An 18,158-nucleotide genomic window follows, 5' to 3' on the forward strand; every position below is an offset into this window, starting at 1 on the left:
CGTAATGAAGGTACCAGCATTAACACAGAGAACAATATTATACATTTTAAACACCATATTTATAAGGTGAGATAACATTTCTGCATTTATATTTACGGTATTAATTGCATATGCAAAACCATCATTCATTTCAAACCCATAAATCCGACAGCTTCGGCTGAAATACATTAATCAACATCAAATTTCCTAAACCATTTTATGTAGCCTACCATTTTAATTATTCCATTTTATGCTATTTTGAATTAATGGAAAATAAGATATATTTCTGATGACTTTTTAAATTACGAAACCAAAAGGACTGTACAGCATGCCCGAAAACAGCCGCGTCGCTGTTTGATTGAGATCCACTCATGTAAAGGCGCAGGTAAAGGCTGTTTAAGGAGCCGGTGCACTTCCACATCTCCCCGAGCTCCCTTTAAAACACCCAAACAGATTTCAGGAAATAGGCAGCATGTCGTTCAGAATACATAAGTCAATAGCCGCGATTCCCGTATCGATCCGTCTGCGCTGCAGAAGCCTCCGGGCTGTGAAGGGTAAAGTAGCGGGACAGTGAGAGAAAGAGAAAAACAGAATGAATGAACGAATGACAGGAGTTGAGTACGAGTTGTCCCCCTTGCCACCTCGCATGTACCGCTGGAAACAAATTACTGCAGTTTCAAAAGAAATGTGTATTTTTAAAAGGAATTATTTTTTTCTAACCCGTATGGAGATGGAAAACCAGAAACATAGCTCGCGTTCAGATGGAAGGGTGTTCAGTGTTTATACACCTCTTTAATTTTGACTGTAAAATCGTATTTTAATTTGGAGTGCTTGGTACGCATTGTTTCAGGGCTAGAAGACTGATTCATACCTGTAACGTCCTCTCAGAGATCACAATTAATTAATTGTCACATGACTGGGGGATCTAAAATGTTCTTCAATTAAAAAAAAAAAATCCAATGATATGTCATAGAATAAGATTTATTAATGTCCGCCCTTTGTTCTGTCAGTCAGAAGTGCCTCAACAAACCTTGGTTAGTAAAATTTTGCCACCGGGATCGCCCGTATTTGGAAAATAAAATGTTGCGTCCCGTTTTGAACCAATACGCATGGGATATAATTTGTCTCGTCTTTTTGTGAAATACAATTTAATTTCGTCCAGCCCCCCCACACACACACAGACACACAGCACCGTGGACATCGTAGGGCCACCTCACCATGTTAATGCCCCAGCGCACAGCGCCCTCTGTAGACGCCTTTAAACGAAGCTTTGCACGGCTTGCACTTTCCGAAGGCAGCTGTCCCACCATGAGCCAGTGAAATTCCGGCATGGGGGTGCGTGGTACGCTGGGGGCTCTGGGCGCACTCCTCGGGATGGTGGTGTGGGGCATTTCCTGTCATCCGTCTGTGAGCTGGCATGCGAGAGTATCAAAAATACCACCAGTGCTTTGATATCACATCAATATTATTATCACTCTGAGTTTACCTTCAAAGTACAGCTGCTTCAGTCATTTTACTATAGTACCCTTTGTCTCAATACAGTGGAAACCTATTCTTCATTATTCCTTTACTTCAAAGGAACTGTTTTAAGGACAAATCTTGTTGTACTATTGTATATAGAGAACTACAATAAAGAATGACAATAAAGAACTGAATCTTGACATGAAGGTTATGGGTTCTTGTCCCAGTGATCGATGGGCTGTCAGCTCGCGTATTAATATGAACATTAATGAGAGCTTCTTATGGTTGTCTGAGATCTCCTTCTATCGGCAATGCTCACCTCAGAGGTGTTGGTTTGAGGCCCAGGTGAGGTGTGGCCCTTTAAAGCCTCGAGTCTGACCTCAGGTAATAGTCTCTGATGAGCCAATAAAAATGCGATGATGTCATGTCGGAGTGTTGCCTACAGACATCATTCACCCAGACGTGAACACAACATTAATTTGCAGGAGGTGCATGGAAGCAGCTCCTGGCTTAAAGCTGTAGAAGAATCTTTAAGGTTTAGATTTTATTTCTATATGGAATAAGATGTGTACTTTTCCATGGTAATGAAAGCATTTTATTTCTAATTATTTCTACCTGATCTGTCAGTTAGAATGACAGTGGCTCAAGCGCTGGCCTCCCTCTGTTTACGGCACGCATGCGCGGGAGCACGTGACCGCAGGGCCGCTGCGATTTACCCGGGCGTCACTGCGAGCGCCTTAGATGCCAGTGTGACAGACAGGCCTCTCTGACAGGCAGCCGCTGGCATCAACACTGCAGTACATGTAGCCTCCTGCGGGGAGGGGGGGCACCGACGCCAGCCCCAGCTCAAGGTCACAGTCTCCTAGTCTGGGGTGTGGAGGACTGCAATGGATGGGGACATATTTTTTAGCCGGGGGGGCGGCGGGGGTTCAGGCATGTCTGTTATCCTGTGCTCGGCTTACAGCTGACTGGGGTTAGTAAGGCAGGTGGCATTTATGACATCCTGTTCCGAGCAGTGCCCCCCGGTTCCCATCTCTTCCTCTGTTTCTTTCCACACCAGTGTAAAATGTCTCTCTAATTGCCTGGAACGTTCCGTGCCAGGGGAAGCAGCAGCACAGGCGTGACGCACAGCACCGGTACGCAGCACACGTCCCCGGCATCCATAGGGTTGCATAACACCAGTCAGGCCTGAGCGCCGTCCACACGGACCACTGTGGGTGTGATGGCTGCAGGCGAGGCGCAGGGATTTACTGCCTTGATGGAATAATTACTTGAGCAGGAGATCGGCTCATCTGCAATGGACTGGCATCCTGTCCCAGGTGAACCTTGCGGCCTCTGCTGCCTGGGATAGGCTCCAGGTCCCTCCCCCAGACACCCAGTACTGGATAAGTGGTCAGAAGATGGATGGATGGAGATCTGCTCACCTGGTGTCAATATAATATCTCCCCCAAGCCGGTTGGCGTCTCTGAAAGCTGTGCTGAAGGCTCCGGGTATCTGGGGGGTGTCAGCGGATTCTATCCGGAGGCGGCCGGCTCTCACCGCGCTGTGGGCCGCCCACGCACAGCCGCAGCCTCTGAAAGCGCGTTCCCCTGCTGTTGAGGGGCCGGCTGCTCCATGGCAACCACGGGAAGGTTTCCCAAGGCGCCTGCGGCGAGACCGGTGCAGACTGATTGCACAGGCCACAGCCGCCAAATGGAAAGCTCCGGTAACAATGCCCTGGGTCGGCACGACAGAGCCACCTCCATTCACACTTAGTGGGGTCTGTTGTTCCCCACGGTCCTCCTGTCTGTATGGGTAGACGGCGGCTCAGGTACTCGGCTGGATCGCCCCATGCACCACTGCTGGCCGTCTCGCTGAGCCATAATGTGGCGGCTTCTCATTGGCTGACGCCGTGTCTCCAGATCATCGAGCTGCGGCTCCTCATTGGCTCACTGTCTTGATTAGGTACTTCCTGGTGTAAAACTCTGCTAAGTTCAAGCATCCAGCTGCGTAACGTGAACGATGTCAGCCTCCGTAAACTCGGTCCTGACCTGATCAGATCCGGTCTCAGAGCCTGCAGGAAAATCTCAAGCTAGAGAGCATATATCCGAGCAGAGGGGATGCAATGTACTGTTGGCGAGAGAACGTCGCTGTGGGAGGGGAATGGAATAGAATGGATTTATTGTCACTGTATAGGTAGTAAGTATACAACAAAAGTCAATTTTCACATGTCCCCTGTTGCTCTGCTGAGAAACACACACAGACATATGAGCTTGGGGTTTCCGCGCAGGGTCACCGTTTCTACAGAGCCCTTAGCTCCAGGGCCGGGCTTAAGGCCTCTGCTGGAGGGCCGCCGGAGCTGAGGCTGCGTGAGGAGAGCAGGAATGGCCTTTACATCACCGCATTTATTAATTGGAATAGTTACTTCTATATTTTCTGGGTAAAATTTTGACAGGTTTTCCTGTGCTGACATACTGCCACTTTTATATAACCTCCCCCAAACCCAGCACCCCCCTAACCCCAACGCCCCCCCCCCCCCCCAGGGACGTTCCCCTGCAGATGACGCAGACTTAGCTCACAATGGCCACTTAATCGGAATGAACTGTGAATAAAGCAGAACCAAATGGCTCGTCTGCACACTGCCTCTTTCCCATGATGCAGTTGTCTGGACATTTTGTGTTTGAGTATCTCACCTGACCAGCAGGGGGGGGGGGGGCTGTGGAGTGATTCTTGCCACCTGGCAGATGGTATTTTCACCACGTCAGATAAAGCAGTGGGTTCCTCTGACATTTCTACCCTGGCTTTGGTTGTCGCGCAAAGAAATCTTCAGGGTGCTTGTGTAGTACAATAGTGCTTACTGGCATTAGGGAAGCAGGACATTTTATAGAGTGAATTTAATTTTGAAAAAGTTTCAACACTCCACCTGCTCCTGGTGTTAAGGAGCGACTAGAAGCCTGAAAGCCCATTTCTGTTTTGCTTATTTTGGACCTGAACCTGAACCTGAACTCTTCACAAATGGGACACAATAATGAGTTTATACAATAAAATGATACTACAAAGAAACAGTAATATGGTTATGCAACAGAGAAGGTGAGGCGGGGGGGGCGGGGGGGGCGGGGGGGCCTTCCAGTGCTGCGGGGCCTTGTTCTCTCTGCTATTTCACTGCAAGTCCAGAATTCACTGACAGCCATTGGAGGGAGGGTGACCCCAGCCGACAAATGCCCCCCATCAATGAAATGAAAAAAGCTGCAGCATCTACCTCCAGCCCTGCCATTTATGGAGGCAGTGTGGGGGTGCAGCTGTGCACAGGGGCCCAAAGTGCAGAGAAAACCCCGAATAGCCCCACAGATCACACAGGATTTAGTTTATTAAATAGTTCATACTGTATACAAGTGGCCAGCAGGGATTACAGTGGCATTTAAATGTGAGCAAATCTCTGGATAGTGCTCTTTCTGTCACCCTTCAGTCATCACTTTTCCCAGCATGCATTGCTATTAATAGGGATGGTTAAGCAGGAAATTTGTATGTTCGGATTGTTATGCCTGCCATGTAAAGGGGGGGGGGGGGCGGTACCCTCGAGGTGTGAGAGTTTTAGCATAAATAAATAAGGTGATCTCAGAGGGAGCTAGTGGGTGGTTTTAATGCTCTAGAATGATTTTATATTGAGGCTTGACTCTGCTTCCGCTTTTCTTACATTTTGCTTGCTTTCATGCTCATCCTGCTGTGACAGAATGCTCAGCACTCCCAGCTATCTGCCCTGGACCTGAGGCTCTTCGCTCGGGCTGAGGTCCGTTAGAGGTCATCTGAATGTGGCATGATCATGAGACAAGCGTCATGTGACCTCAGCTCCCACTTCACCCCCAGCACAGCAGAATGGGGACGGGGCTTGCCTTGGGGTGGGTCTTACCTGGGGCGGGGCAGCCTGCGGGTGAGGGTGGGGCAGCCTTGGGTGGGGTAGCATGGAGGCATGTTTGTCTGGGGGCGGGACAGCCTGGGGGTGCGGCTCACTTGGGGGTGGGGCAGCCTTGGGGCGGGGCAGCCTGGGGGCGGGGCAGCCTGGGGATGCGGCTCACTTGGGGGCGGGGCAGCCTAGGGGCGGGGCAGCCTGGGGGCGGGGCAGCCAGGGGGTGCGGCTCACTTGGGGGCGGGGCAGCCTAGGGGCGGGGCAGCCTGGGGATGCGGCTCGCCTGGGGGCGGGGCAGCCTAGGGGCGGGGCAGCCTGGGGATGCGGCTCGCCTGGGGGCGGGGCAGCCTAGGGGCGGGGCCGCCTGGGGGTGTGGCTCAATTGGGGGCGGGGCAGCCTGGGGATGCGGCTCGCCTGGGGGCGGGGCAGCCTAGGGGCGGGGCAGCCTGGGGATGCGGCTCGCCTGGGGGCGGGGCAGCCTGGGGATGCGGCTCGCCTGGCTGAATCAACAGCTAGTCAGACATCATCAGCATGTGAACCCAGATGGCTGCGCAAGTCCCAGGAGAGGAACTGCTGTGTTACACTTATGCAAAGACCGAGCATCAATTAATCCATGCAAAGGAGCGAAAGTCAGCTGGAGGAGCGTTTCTGGTACGTAAAGGCAAAATCCATAATAACGCCAGCAAGCAGTTAATCAGGAGATAATCGAATAGCAATAAGAAGAGCTGAATAAAATAATGTAAACAGAGATGCTATTCTCAGGATGGGAAAGACTCTTTGATACATCAGAAAAGAAAACAAAAGAAGCTGAAGGCATGTTGGGTTGTTTTCTCCTTCTCCTGTCAGTGACTTTTTGAAGTTCAGGTACTTCCAGCTTCCACAGTTGTGATTGTTATTATTACCGTTGTTATTCTGATTTTGCCAGCACCACAGCATTGCCTTCTTGGGCTACCATCCTGTACTCGCTGTAGCCCTCAGGCTAACATTAGCGTGAATTGCCCAAAAAATGCCAAACCCGAGTGCGTTCGGCTCCGTTTGCTGGTGTTGAAGCGCCATTCAGACTGATGACGCCAGTTCCTTATTCATCGGTGTGAGGCTCTACACCTCATTATCACTGAGCGGAGAGTCAGTGACTGGCAAAGGATTAGGGGAGATCATTAGTAAACATTCAGAATAAATGAACAGCAAGATACTGACCTTTAGGGCCCGCTAAAAATAAGTGGAAGGAAATCGAATGAAATGCCGTATAATTCTCTGCTTATAGTCAAAGTAGCAAACAAAAAAGGCAAATCGCTGCATTAATAGGGAAACAAACCTTCTAATGGCTGAATTCAACATATAGGCACCTTCTTTGAGAAATAATAATGCATTTGTCGTGTACATGTATTTAATATGTATGAATAAAGTATTTCTTAGGGAATGTGAGATGCTTCTCTGCATAGCAAATGGTCTTCGGCCTGGAACTGTGATGTGGTTAAAGCTGCTACGCTTCAGCACCGGTCCGCCTCTGGACATGTCAGAACCGGACTCTGGGAGCAATACGGGCCGCTGGAGGCAAGTGGCATGAGAAAGGAGAGTGGCTGGATTTCCAATGCTGAGATTAAACCGGTTCATCTTGCTACGACGAATCTGCAAAGTTGTTTTCTGACAGCTATCTCCCTGAAGGTTTCCTTGAAAGCTCATTAAAGACACAAGATGGTGCACTGCACCTCTAAACCGCTCACTGGGCCAGAGCCCACCTATCCAGTGCTTGGCAGGAGGCTCACTGGATGGCTTGACACACAAACTGCATTCTCTGGTGCCCAGAATGCCTTGCTTCGCTGATGACAGCCATGAGACACCAGGAAGCAGATGGCAAGCCAAAGCAAAGTGTGCTTGTAAAAACTGGCACACTCTGTCATGTATGTGAGGGATCTGTATGACCATGTCTCATGCAAGCCTGGCCAATAGCAGTCTCTGTTTGACCATGTGACGAGAGCCTGGCTGCGACTCAGCATCGGCTTATGACTCTACGACTCTGCCTCATCTCACGTAAGTCTCCGGGGAGCAGAGAGTCATGGTGACCCAGACTCTGATACTCTAAACTAGCTGAGACCTCTGATGGTGTCACATGGTGACGTGTCCTGGCCAGATTCCTGACCCGGCTCGTGGGCAAAATGCTTTGAGTTTTGGATGAGTGAGTGACAGAAGGAGGTGAACAAAGGAGAAGAATAAAGAAACAGTATGTGTTGTGTGCGGTTAAGCGGTGCTTCACATGGAGGTGAAGAGACGGGAATGTAATTGGACTGCTGTGTCCATGAGCTGCGGAGGGAAACTCCCTACTTTTGGATACATTGGGACTGAGCAGTGAGCAGCCAGATCAAAGAGACCCTGACGAGTAACATGGCTGCTGTGGAGACGTTCCTCAGCTGGACAAACAGACCTGTGACCCATCGCATAACAAAACACTGACGATGCGAGCTCCGTGAGGCATTTAACAACTGACTGCACTTTACTATGCATTTTCTTTTCAGTAATAATTCTTACTTTTATTTGCACACTTCACACACTTTTGCCATTCATGCTTTTTGTGTTGACACACATAATCCGAATCCTCTGCACAGTTGTTTCCTGGCTTTATAAAGTGACTCTCCCCTTTGCCTGATCAGCAACGCTCTCAGGTTTCATCAAAAGTGTGGAGTGAGATTACATCGGGGACGAAGCTCGTGCCTCACGGTCAATGCGTGACACTTTGGAGCCCTACCTACCGCATTCATCGGGTCTTGCTCTTCCACTCCCACCTTGTCTGCACCCCATGTGCGGGCATCCATGTTAATAACGCGCTTGCAAGGAGATAACATGTAACTTGTTTTGGGATTTACTCGGAAACAACAAATGCAATTTTCTGACTGGCTGGTAGGTGGCTATTAACTCTGTATAATTCGGGACAGCTATGAACTAGGCGGATAACTCCACTCCGTATGCTGCGCATCGTCCAAAAATTCTGGGTAACGGGACACCTCGGTGGGCGTGAGAAACACAGGGTGTGGCGTGTGACCTGGTTGAAATGCGTGTGTCTCACAGTCAATGTGTGACACTTAACAGCCCTGCAGATCAGCCTTTGAAATTCCCGAAATGTTCTGCCTTTTTGTTTTTTTGATGTCCCAACGTCTCCTTACCGACAAAGACTGATAAGGTAAGATCACGACTCGGCCTGAAAGGAGTGAGAAGGATCAGACTTTAAAAAGTCACTATTTTTGCACCGTTTCTGATGGAAAAGGTACAAATCGTACCTGGCTTTGATTTACATTGAGAGGAGACTGCCCACTCATTTTAGAAAACATTTGAATTAGCACCCGCTTTACATACTCCGTGATGAGACTGAGACTGACTATCTTATGTACTAAGACTTACTACACCAAGGCCTGTAGCTTACAAAGACTTACTGGCCCAGTAATTACTCTCCCGTCATCTAGCTGCTCAGGCATAGTGTTTATAAGCTGCTACACACTGTTTTCCTGTTGTATGGTCACCTCACTAACGCCCAACTTTATCTTTATTCTTCTTGTCCTTGTCTTTCAAAAGAGTCAAGGCTTATCAAGTTTTTCTTACGGTGCCAAAGAGATCAGTCTTAAAAATAATCCAAATTTACACACACGCACACACACACACACATATGTCGGGTACACAGGACCGCTCATTCATGTCTATCGGAAAAATGCTAACGTTTACTATGACAACCTTAACCCCTACCCAGCCCTAACCATAACCATAAGTAACCAAACATAATACAAGACTTTTGGCATTTTTCATTTTTCGATTGCATTCACAGATCTTTGTGGGGACTTGAAAAATGGTCCCTGTAACGTCAAAATAACTGGATTTTATCACATTATCCCCACAATGTAACATAAAGATAATACACACACAACACCATTTCAAATCTGGTATTGGTGTGCTCAGTAAAGGAATCTGCCAAAATGGGATCCAATAGTACATGCACAGATCGACACACACACACACACACACGTGCAGATGACTAATAAAACATTTAAGCCATGAGAAATAACTTCTTTTCCCGCTGGATTTATGGTGGCAGCATTTCCGCCATGCTGGCTCATCTGTCTCTCCTCGCCAGCCTCACAGCCCAGCAGCCGGCCGCTGAGCAAACAGCTTTTCATCTTGTGTTGTCATATCATATCCTATTGACTTAACCCAAAGCCTCCCCTCCAAAACCACTTATAACGCCAGCAGTGACCTTAAGATGGCAGTAAATAAATGACAGCCTGCACTTCAGCTGCCCTCAGCCACTGCCAGAGCCAATGTTGGCAAAGGGCTTTCATGGTGACCAAAGTCAACCAATAACCAATGGCAACAATGCTGGAGCCTGAACTGGCATTGTATCCAAAGCAGCAGCACGGGGGGGACTGGGGTGCTTCTGTCCCGCAATCGCCAAAAACTAAGCAGACCTGAGGTGGAGAGTTTGGGGCCTCATCAGCAGGCCTTTCTATTGGACGGTGTCTACATCCGTAAATGCTGATTGGGCACCTCATCTGTGAGCCTTTTTATTGGACGGTGCCTACATCCGTAAATGCTGATTGGGCGGTTCATCAGCTGGCCTTTCTATTGGATGGTGCCTACATCCCGAAATGCTGATTGGGCACCTCATCTGTGAGCCTTTTTATTGGACGGTGCCTACATCCATAAATGCTGATTCGGCGCTTCATCGGCTGGCCTTTCTATTGGACAGCGCCTACATCCGTAAATGCTGATTGTTTCCCAGCTTTCAGCCACATTAAGAGACCAGACACTTGTTCTTTCAGCCAGGGAACCTCTGGATACTGAAGGTTCTAGCAAAGCATACTTTATTTATACTGTACAGTCAGACAGGGAAAAATGATCATTTCAGTTTCATGAAGGTACAGTTGCTACGATGGCCTGTAATACTGCTGAATGGGAGCTCGTGCCCAGCCTTAATTAGTGACATGAAGGTTCCCAGGTGATTCGCCCTTATGATTAGCCATATTGTGTCTTAGTCGAGGGTTTCACTGATAATAGAAATGACAAAAACTTTGATTACAAACTCAGGTGTAAATCAGGCAGAGTAGCTGCCGGTGGGGAATCGCTGTGGTCATAAAGTTGCAGGTGATTCTGTGTGCTTGCTGCCTGCCTGCCGGCTTGGAGGACGAATGGAAGCCCGTCTCACAGAGCAAGGTCACTAAGCGGTCAGGCGGGGGGGGGGGGGGCAGGGGGGCGCTAACCAAATTGCCACAAATTTCACTGCAGGAAAGATGTGGGGGACATCCAAAAGGCAGAAAGCAGGGCCTGGCGGGTATGCCCCCCCCATGCCCCCACCCTTGCCCCCCCCCCCCCCCCCACAGCAAACGGTGTGTGGTGGGAAGCTGCATGACTCACCAGGCACAACAAACAAATCAAATTAGAGCAAAGGTAGAGGGAGGCCGTTACCTAGGCAACCAGCAGGGGTTCCTGGAGATGGCTGGGGATGGGCGATTTAAATAGCATTTATGAAAAGTTACTGTGGAGCTTTTTCTGGGTGGCTGGGAGCAGACCCCCCCACCCCCCGCTGCTCGCTCTGGCTATGCTTCCGGATCCTTCTTGCTCTTAACTCCTTGGAAACTGGTGGCCAATCTGCCCTCGTCTTCGGTGCTACTGAAGTATCCTTTTGTTAGCAGATTATCATGCTGCATCACTGAACTGTTTAATTAACGGTTAATTAATTAATAGCTTGCAATTTGTCACACACCCGTACATATGTGACTACTCGTCCCAGGTGGCCTTGCTTCAGCCATGTGGAACATTTGACATGTAGGTTATACATTTATACATTCTATTTGCACGTTGGGTTTATCGACCTTCCACCTGCTCCTTAAGGACACGGCTGTGTCCCGATTACAGTGGCTCAGCCCTGCTGCAATCCCCACCGCACCTTTAAGGTCCCTGAGCTTAATCCTTTCCCGATATTTCTGGAATAATACCGAAGAAAGAAATTCTCACTGCTGCCCTTTTTCTTCAGAGCAACGCTGCAGAGGACGATGCAAATGTGCCGAGATGGACCAAATATGGAATAAAGAACAGACACCCCATCTAGGATGTAAATATACCTTGGGAGGCTGAATGGATCATCACAAGGCAAGCAGTTACCAGGCAGGAAGATTAAAGCCCCCCCTAGGGGCCTGGAAGGCCAGCGCGCCTGCGATTCCGCTCATGGCCTCTGTCCAGGACGCCCGTGTTTCTGAGGACCCCAAAGGTGGGAAATCAATGGATCTGATTCTGGGGTCTGGAGGTCATGGCCGTTAGCGGCGGCGTGCTGTGCCCCCCCCCTCCGCTCGGCTCCCCCCGCACCCCAACGGCTGCATGCACAGCAAACATAAGCCGGCCACACTCAGGTAGCGCAGAGTGACATGGAGGACTGTGACCAGGGGGGCTCCGGTAACAAGCTAAAGTTACAGACACACACACAAACACACAGGTTTGTAATCATATCTTTGTGGGGACTTTCCATTCATTTCTATGGGGAAAACTCTAATCACAACATGACGACCTTAACCCCTACCCAGCCCTAACCTTAACCATAAGTAACCAAACTAAATACAAGACTTTTGGCATTTTTACTTTTTTCATTGCATTCACAGATCTTTGTGAGGACCTGAAAAATGGTCGAAATAACAGGTTTTTGTTACATTGTGGAGAATACAATAAAATAAGATATAAAATAAAAATGTGGGTGGCAATGTGGAACACACAGACACACACACACGCACACAGACACACACACACGCACACAGGCGTCCAGATAACAAGCACACTGGGCTTGGGCATATTAAAGGAATTTATAATCGCAGAGCAATATTCTTTTTTTTCTTTTTTAAATTCATTATGGCACTTCTTTCTCAAAATGAAGAGAATAGAAGCCAGGCGCACTGTAAGTCACCACTGTACTGAACATCACTGTACAGCTCATACTAGGAGTACTGTAAGCCTTTACTATACATCACTGTATGGCTCGTACCAGGACCACTGTAAGCCTTCACTGTACATCACTGTACAGCTTGTACCAAGGCTTAAAAATCTAAGGAATGTTTTTGGTTGGATCTGCCCAACATTTACTGGTTAATTCCCCTAATACTTAATAAAAATCTAAGATAAAATAATGCACCATTGCTTTTTAGAATATTAAGAAATGCCAATCATTTGAACCCCTATTTTAAATACCATAAATTATAGCAGTGTATCTCCATTTAGTAATTTTTTCGTCGATAAATCACATTTCCCAATTTTTACTAAATATTTTCAAAGAAATACTTTTTAATGCCACAGAATAATATTCATCATTTTATTGTGTTCCCGGAATATTACTATACAGATCTGAAATGCTGTCATAGTGGGGGCGTATAAGCCCCTGTGTTAATATTAAATAACTCAAGCGATCCAATTCGTCTTCTGAACATAAAACCATTAAGCACTACAAAAACAAATGGAGCGACGTAAACATAGTCACACACGCCATACAGTAACAACCAGCATGAAACACATAAGCACAACATCTCTGTCTTAGGAAGTGCTGAAATATCTTTATGAAGATGCCTTCTGGAAAATGTCTTTATGAAGCAAAACATTTACATTTACAGTTTAATTATTTTTGACACTGTTGTCATTCCTTGATTTTTTACCTTGAGAACAAAATCTTCATTTTTGTGTCCTTAATTACTCTGGAAAATGGGGGGAAAAGTGAAAAATAACTGCACAGGCAAGCAGACAGAATGCTAGCAATTAGAGAAACGCACGCAGTACAATTATGCATTTATTCGAACGTCTGACAATTAGATTAAAATGACAATAGTAATTAATTAGAAGCTTAAAGACCGTGTTCCATTTTTAGAAATCATGAGATTTCCAATTATCATACCACCAGCTCTCACTCAATTGAACCATCAGACAAAAGCCCTGGTCGGCAAGCAGATTAAACCCGGACTGCCGTGCGTGTGTGACTGGGGGCAGCATCCGCCCGCTGGCCACTGCTTTTCGCTCTCCCAGAGGGCCAAGGCATGCCCCCAGGCTCTGTGAAGTGTTAGAGAAAACTCAATTAGCTGCACTTAATAGAGACCAGATCAACCTATCGATCGTCCTCCATGCCAATCAGCATTAGAGGGTCTGTTGAGCCAGTCATTAGTGGTTTGAATTGGACATAAAGAGAATTCGCCGTGGAACAGATGGGAGACGGACAGCGTCCGCCAGAGGAGGGTTACTCTCCCAGGAGCTGCCTTCCCGAGGATTCATGCAAAGCCCGCCGTGAGCTTATTCGACAAACGAATGCAGAAGCAAAGCAGCGATTATTGCAGGGTTTATCTGCCTGTCGAAACAGCCGCTTCAAAGAGCTGGACAGACTAACTGGGAAACAGGCGCTTAATCCCCCTGGCCTCTGTCACTGAGAAGCCCCCCCCCCAAATTATAAACCTTGTTGTGGGTGGGGGAGACCACATTACAGAGGGCTACACAAATTAACAATCGAATGGAGCACCAATGCAGCCCAAAAGAAACAGGTACCAGCGGCACACCGTCACAGCCGGACGTCAAGCTGTGCGCTTATTACAGTGATATCTGCCTTTGGCAGCAGCTCGTCAGGCACTGAAATCACACCACTTACTATGGCCACTATTTACAGCCGCATTTCTGAATTGTCCCAAAAAGAGGCTCCTATTATGGAGGAGAGTCATTGGGTTCGGGGGGGGGGGGGGGGGGGGGGGGGTGTGTGAGCATTATGCTAATCTATATACACGCAAACACGCACACGGGTACTTGTTGTGTGTGAGTGTGTGTGTGTGTCTGTGTGTGCATGTGTGTGTGTGCGGGTGAGTGTGTCTCTGTGTTTCTGTATATGTGTGTGCGGGTGTGTGTGTGTGCATGTGTGTGTGTGCGGGTGAGTGTGTCTCTGTGTTTCTGTATATGTGTGTGCGGGTGTGTGTGTGTGCATGTGTATATGAGTGTCTGTCTGTGTGTGTGTGTCTGTGTGTGAGCATATGGGTGGGGGGTAATTTACCAGCTGTGAAGGTGGGGGCTACGTACCCGCCGTGTGGGTGGGGGCCATTTGCCCACCATTTAGGGCAGGTGTGCCTGGAATGCCACAAACCCAAATCTTCTGCAAGTGATGAACATAACCAACCAAACCACTTCCCTGCTTCTGTCCCTGCAGACGCCACTAAAAGTGATTTAAATCGAGTAGAAAAGGTGACGCTTCTCTCCCCCACAGTACTGACTTATCCCCCCCCCCGCCCCCCCCAGGTGGTATAAAAATAGCTTCACCTTTTTCTCGACTTCTTATTTATGCAATGCAGCCTGATTCTAGGGGGCATGTAATTCAGTTTCTGTGTGTGTGTGTGTGTGTGTGTGTGTGTGTGTGTGTGTTGTGGTTGTACCGCGTCAGACTCTGGGACACTGCTGCCCCCCCCCCCTTCCCGAGCACCAAAGCGTCCCACCTTGTTTAGGAGCGATGGCCCAAAAACGTTTAAGCGAGCTTCAGTATGGTGGGGTGTGCTTCTGCAATAAGCTCTGTGACACACACAGGGAAAGGGGGGGCTGTCCGAAGCAGAGAGCAGAAACCCCACCACAAACAGCGGCAAGCCGCTCTCATCCTCTTATCAGGTCACCATCCCTGGAGGCCCTCACTCAAAGGTCCGCTTCCTCTCCATCATCCTCTCCTCATTTTTCCAACTTATAATTTCATACATACATGTTATATATGTATAAGTATAAGCAGCAGCATCACAGCCCTTAAGACTGATAACTGTCTGGTATTTCAGCTGCATTTTAAATGAGCCATTATTTGCGAACTGGCATGACTACCGGCTTTTACTACCCCCCCCCCCGCTTTGCTCTCCAGAGGCACTGATGCTCCAAGAGCTTCCCCCCCAACAGCCAGCACCCTCAGCGCCACACTTACGCCGTGCGTCTAATTAAATCAATTAATTTGTTATAAATGTACCCAAATCATTATCCCAAAGTCCACACAAGGGACTGGGCAAGATTTTTTTTAAACATCTGGCTTCAGCTTCATTGCATTTACTGAAAAGGTGTTTAAAATCAACAGCACAATACAGTTTTCCTGACATGTGTATTAGTGGCTGAATGAAGCCTCTCGGCGCTGAAGTGAGAGGCGTCTGCGTGTGAACGAATTCCCTGCCTGGCATGAGAGTTTTTTGAAACAACAACTCAAACCACAAGGCCTATGAACATTCCTCCAAATGTACGGTTCTGTCGATAAGTCTGCGTTGGTCTTTAGCGCCGTCTGCGATACTGTCATTATTACGGCTAAATTAAAGTTTTTATCAATTGTCTAATGTGAATGACAGTCACAGAGATGAATGCAGAGTGTGCAGCACTTGCTTGTGACACTGTGGTCTGGTTCTTTTGAGGTGTTGGGGTTAGATGATGGGCCATCGATCATTTCCCACCCTTGGGTATCTTCTTGAAGTGCTGACAGTAGCCCACTTCAGGTTTTGAAACAAGGGTGATGCAAAACTGGATGATGTGGATGCGGATGGAAATTCGCCAGGGAAATTCATGCATCTAATCATTCACTGAACTCAAGAAGTAAAATATAAAGTGAGAGTGAAATGCAGACACAGCTTCTTCGGAGTCTGCCGTCTGTGCGCCGCAGTCCGGACCGGACCGGACCGTTGGACTCAGGGCGAGCAGCGGTCCTGCCCAGGGCGGCTCTTCTGCTCGGCCGAAAGGGGAGCCCGGCAGGATCCGCTATCACAGTCCTTCGCCAAACCCAGATGGGGAGGAGCCGCTTTTCAGGCTCCACATCAATCAGACGCTCCTGAGAAACCCCACTGCCTGTTTCCATGGTATCCGCCGTGCAGATCCGAGGTTGTCGATTCTCGGTCCAAACCGGGGTGGCGTGGTGGTGGTGGTGGAGGACGCTCATGCCAGTTTTCTCATTAGAAATTAATTTCTCATGAGACATGATTAACGTGTGCGGGCGGCAGGTCAAACTATCCCCAAATTGACCCCTGATGGGTCATTTTCAGCCCGTTATTAAGCTTTGGCGTGGAGGCCTCCACTGTAGCCTTGTCCCAGAACAGGCTTTAGCAAAGACTTTGCCGGCCTCTGAAAAAAAAAGGGTTTAAAAATGGGAAAAAAACGGCAAATGGGTTTAATTGAAATAAAGAGCCGGCTCACTTGAGGAATACTTTTCCTCCAAATGCTCACCATAAGCATAAACACGCCACCCCATCCCCCACATGGTGGGTTGGCTGCTTGGACCCCACCAAAAAAAAGCACCCCATCAGAGGCCGCCAGCCAATGCACGCCACATTCACGGCGTAGCACAGACACAGAATCACATGGACTCTGCGACTCCCAGAAGGCCGTTCTTCGCTGTTGTGTAATTGCATCTTCGTACCGCCTACGATGTCCAAATCAACGAGCTTCTCCAGGGTGAACAATAGGCATGATCTAAAAAAGGCAGTGAAGAGGATCTCAGCCACATACACACACACCACATGGTTGAAAATCGAGCAAAATTTGTCAAAAACTTTAAAATACAAAGTATCCACTCATGGTCTGGATGATGCTTACAGTTTAAGCTGAATTTGTACTGTGTAGCTTATGAGAGTGTGACCTTCTTAAATGTCATTCGGCTGATAAATAAATCTGCAAAACTGAGGAGGGGCCTGGTGCCATTCATCGGCGAGCAGCGTGGACTCCGGCACGTCTGATGCTGCAGACGGTATGCAGGTGATCTGCTAAACCTCACGGAAACAGAAACCTGCCGAAAGTCTGACGTTTTATGTGTGATTCTGGGTTTCAAAGTGTTAATACGACTTCTGGACTGCCTCATGAATGGCCGTCTTGTTTAACAACACAGGTAAAGCCACGGACAGGAAGCAGTCTGCCTCGTAGGGTGACTTTGGGGACAGGGGACGCTGCTCAAAATCACTGCACCAACACAGACTGGTCCCCATATATCACCCACAGCATAGCTCTACGTGTGCGGTGTGTCAATGGGTAAAATCAAATCAAATCCAGGGACAGATTTTGACCCAAGTCAAAAGCCAGCCGCACACACAGATTCATCTACATGGGGCCTCCCTGCGAAATCAAATCTGTCACAAGAATCACCTCCTAATTTATTTCCTTTGTGGCGAGACCATTCTGCCTCCGGCGCCGGCTCTGGCCAGGTTCTAACGGGCTCATCTGTCCCATCGGCAGAAGACTGGAGGCACATCGTCGGTGAAAGAAATATGAGTGAGAAGGAGACAACTGCAGCTTTAATGAAGAATGCGCACTCTTCCTTAAAGGGAATGGAGCCTCAAGCGAGAGCTATTTAAAGGGGTGGAAAAATGTAGGGCTGTATTTAAAGGGGTGAAGGGACAGTGTCTGCACATAGGGGAAGGTGGAGAGCCTTTAAAGGGGCAGTAATTGCTTCGATTTTCAGGCGATAAAGTAAGCTGTGTCCCTGGAAGCACAGCTCTGCTCCCTGAGCCTTAAAGTGTTTAAAGGATACACAATAATTAGCGTTTGTTTCCCAGCTGAGTTAGCGGCTGAGGGTCCCGCTTTACTCTGCCAATGGCAGGACCCCCATCAGGCGCAGTGGGGGGCTCTCTATCTCCTCCCGGGCTCACGTCACGGACGAACCAGCCAGTCCAAAAATCCCTGACAGACAAACACTTATCGCCACATTTTGGATGAAACGCGTTCCTCTGCCCCGCTAGTTATTTTCTTTTTTCATATGCAGGTGTGAATTTCTCACCTTCTGCTCGGCTGGGAAACGTAACGTGGGAATTGAAAGAGGCCGACGTTCTGGCTGTGCTGACTCTCACCCCCCCTCCCC

Source organism: Paramormyrops kingsleyae, chromosome 23 (assembly GCF_048594095.1).
Source record: "Paramormyrops kingsleyae isolate MSU_618 chromosome 23, PKINGS_0.4, whole genome shotgun sequence".
NCBI lineage: Eukaryota > Metazoa > Chordata > Actinopteri > Osteoglossiformes > Mormyridae > Paramormyrops > Paramormyrops kingsleyae.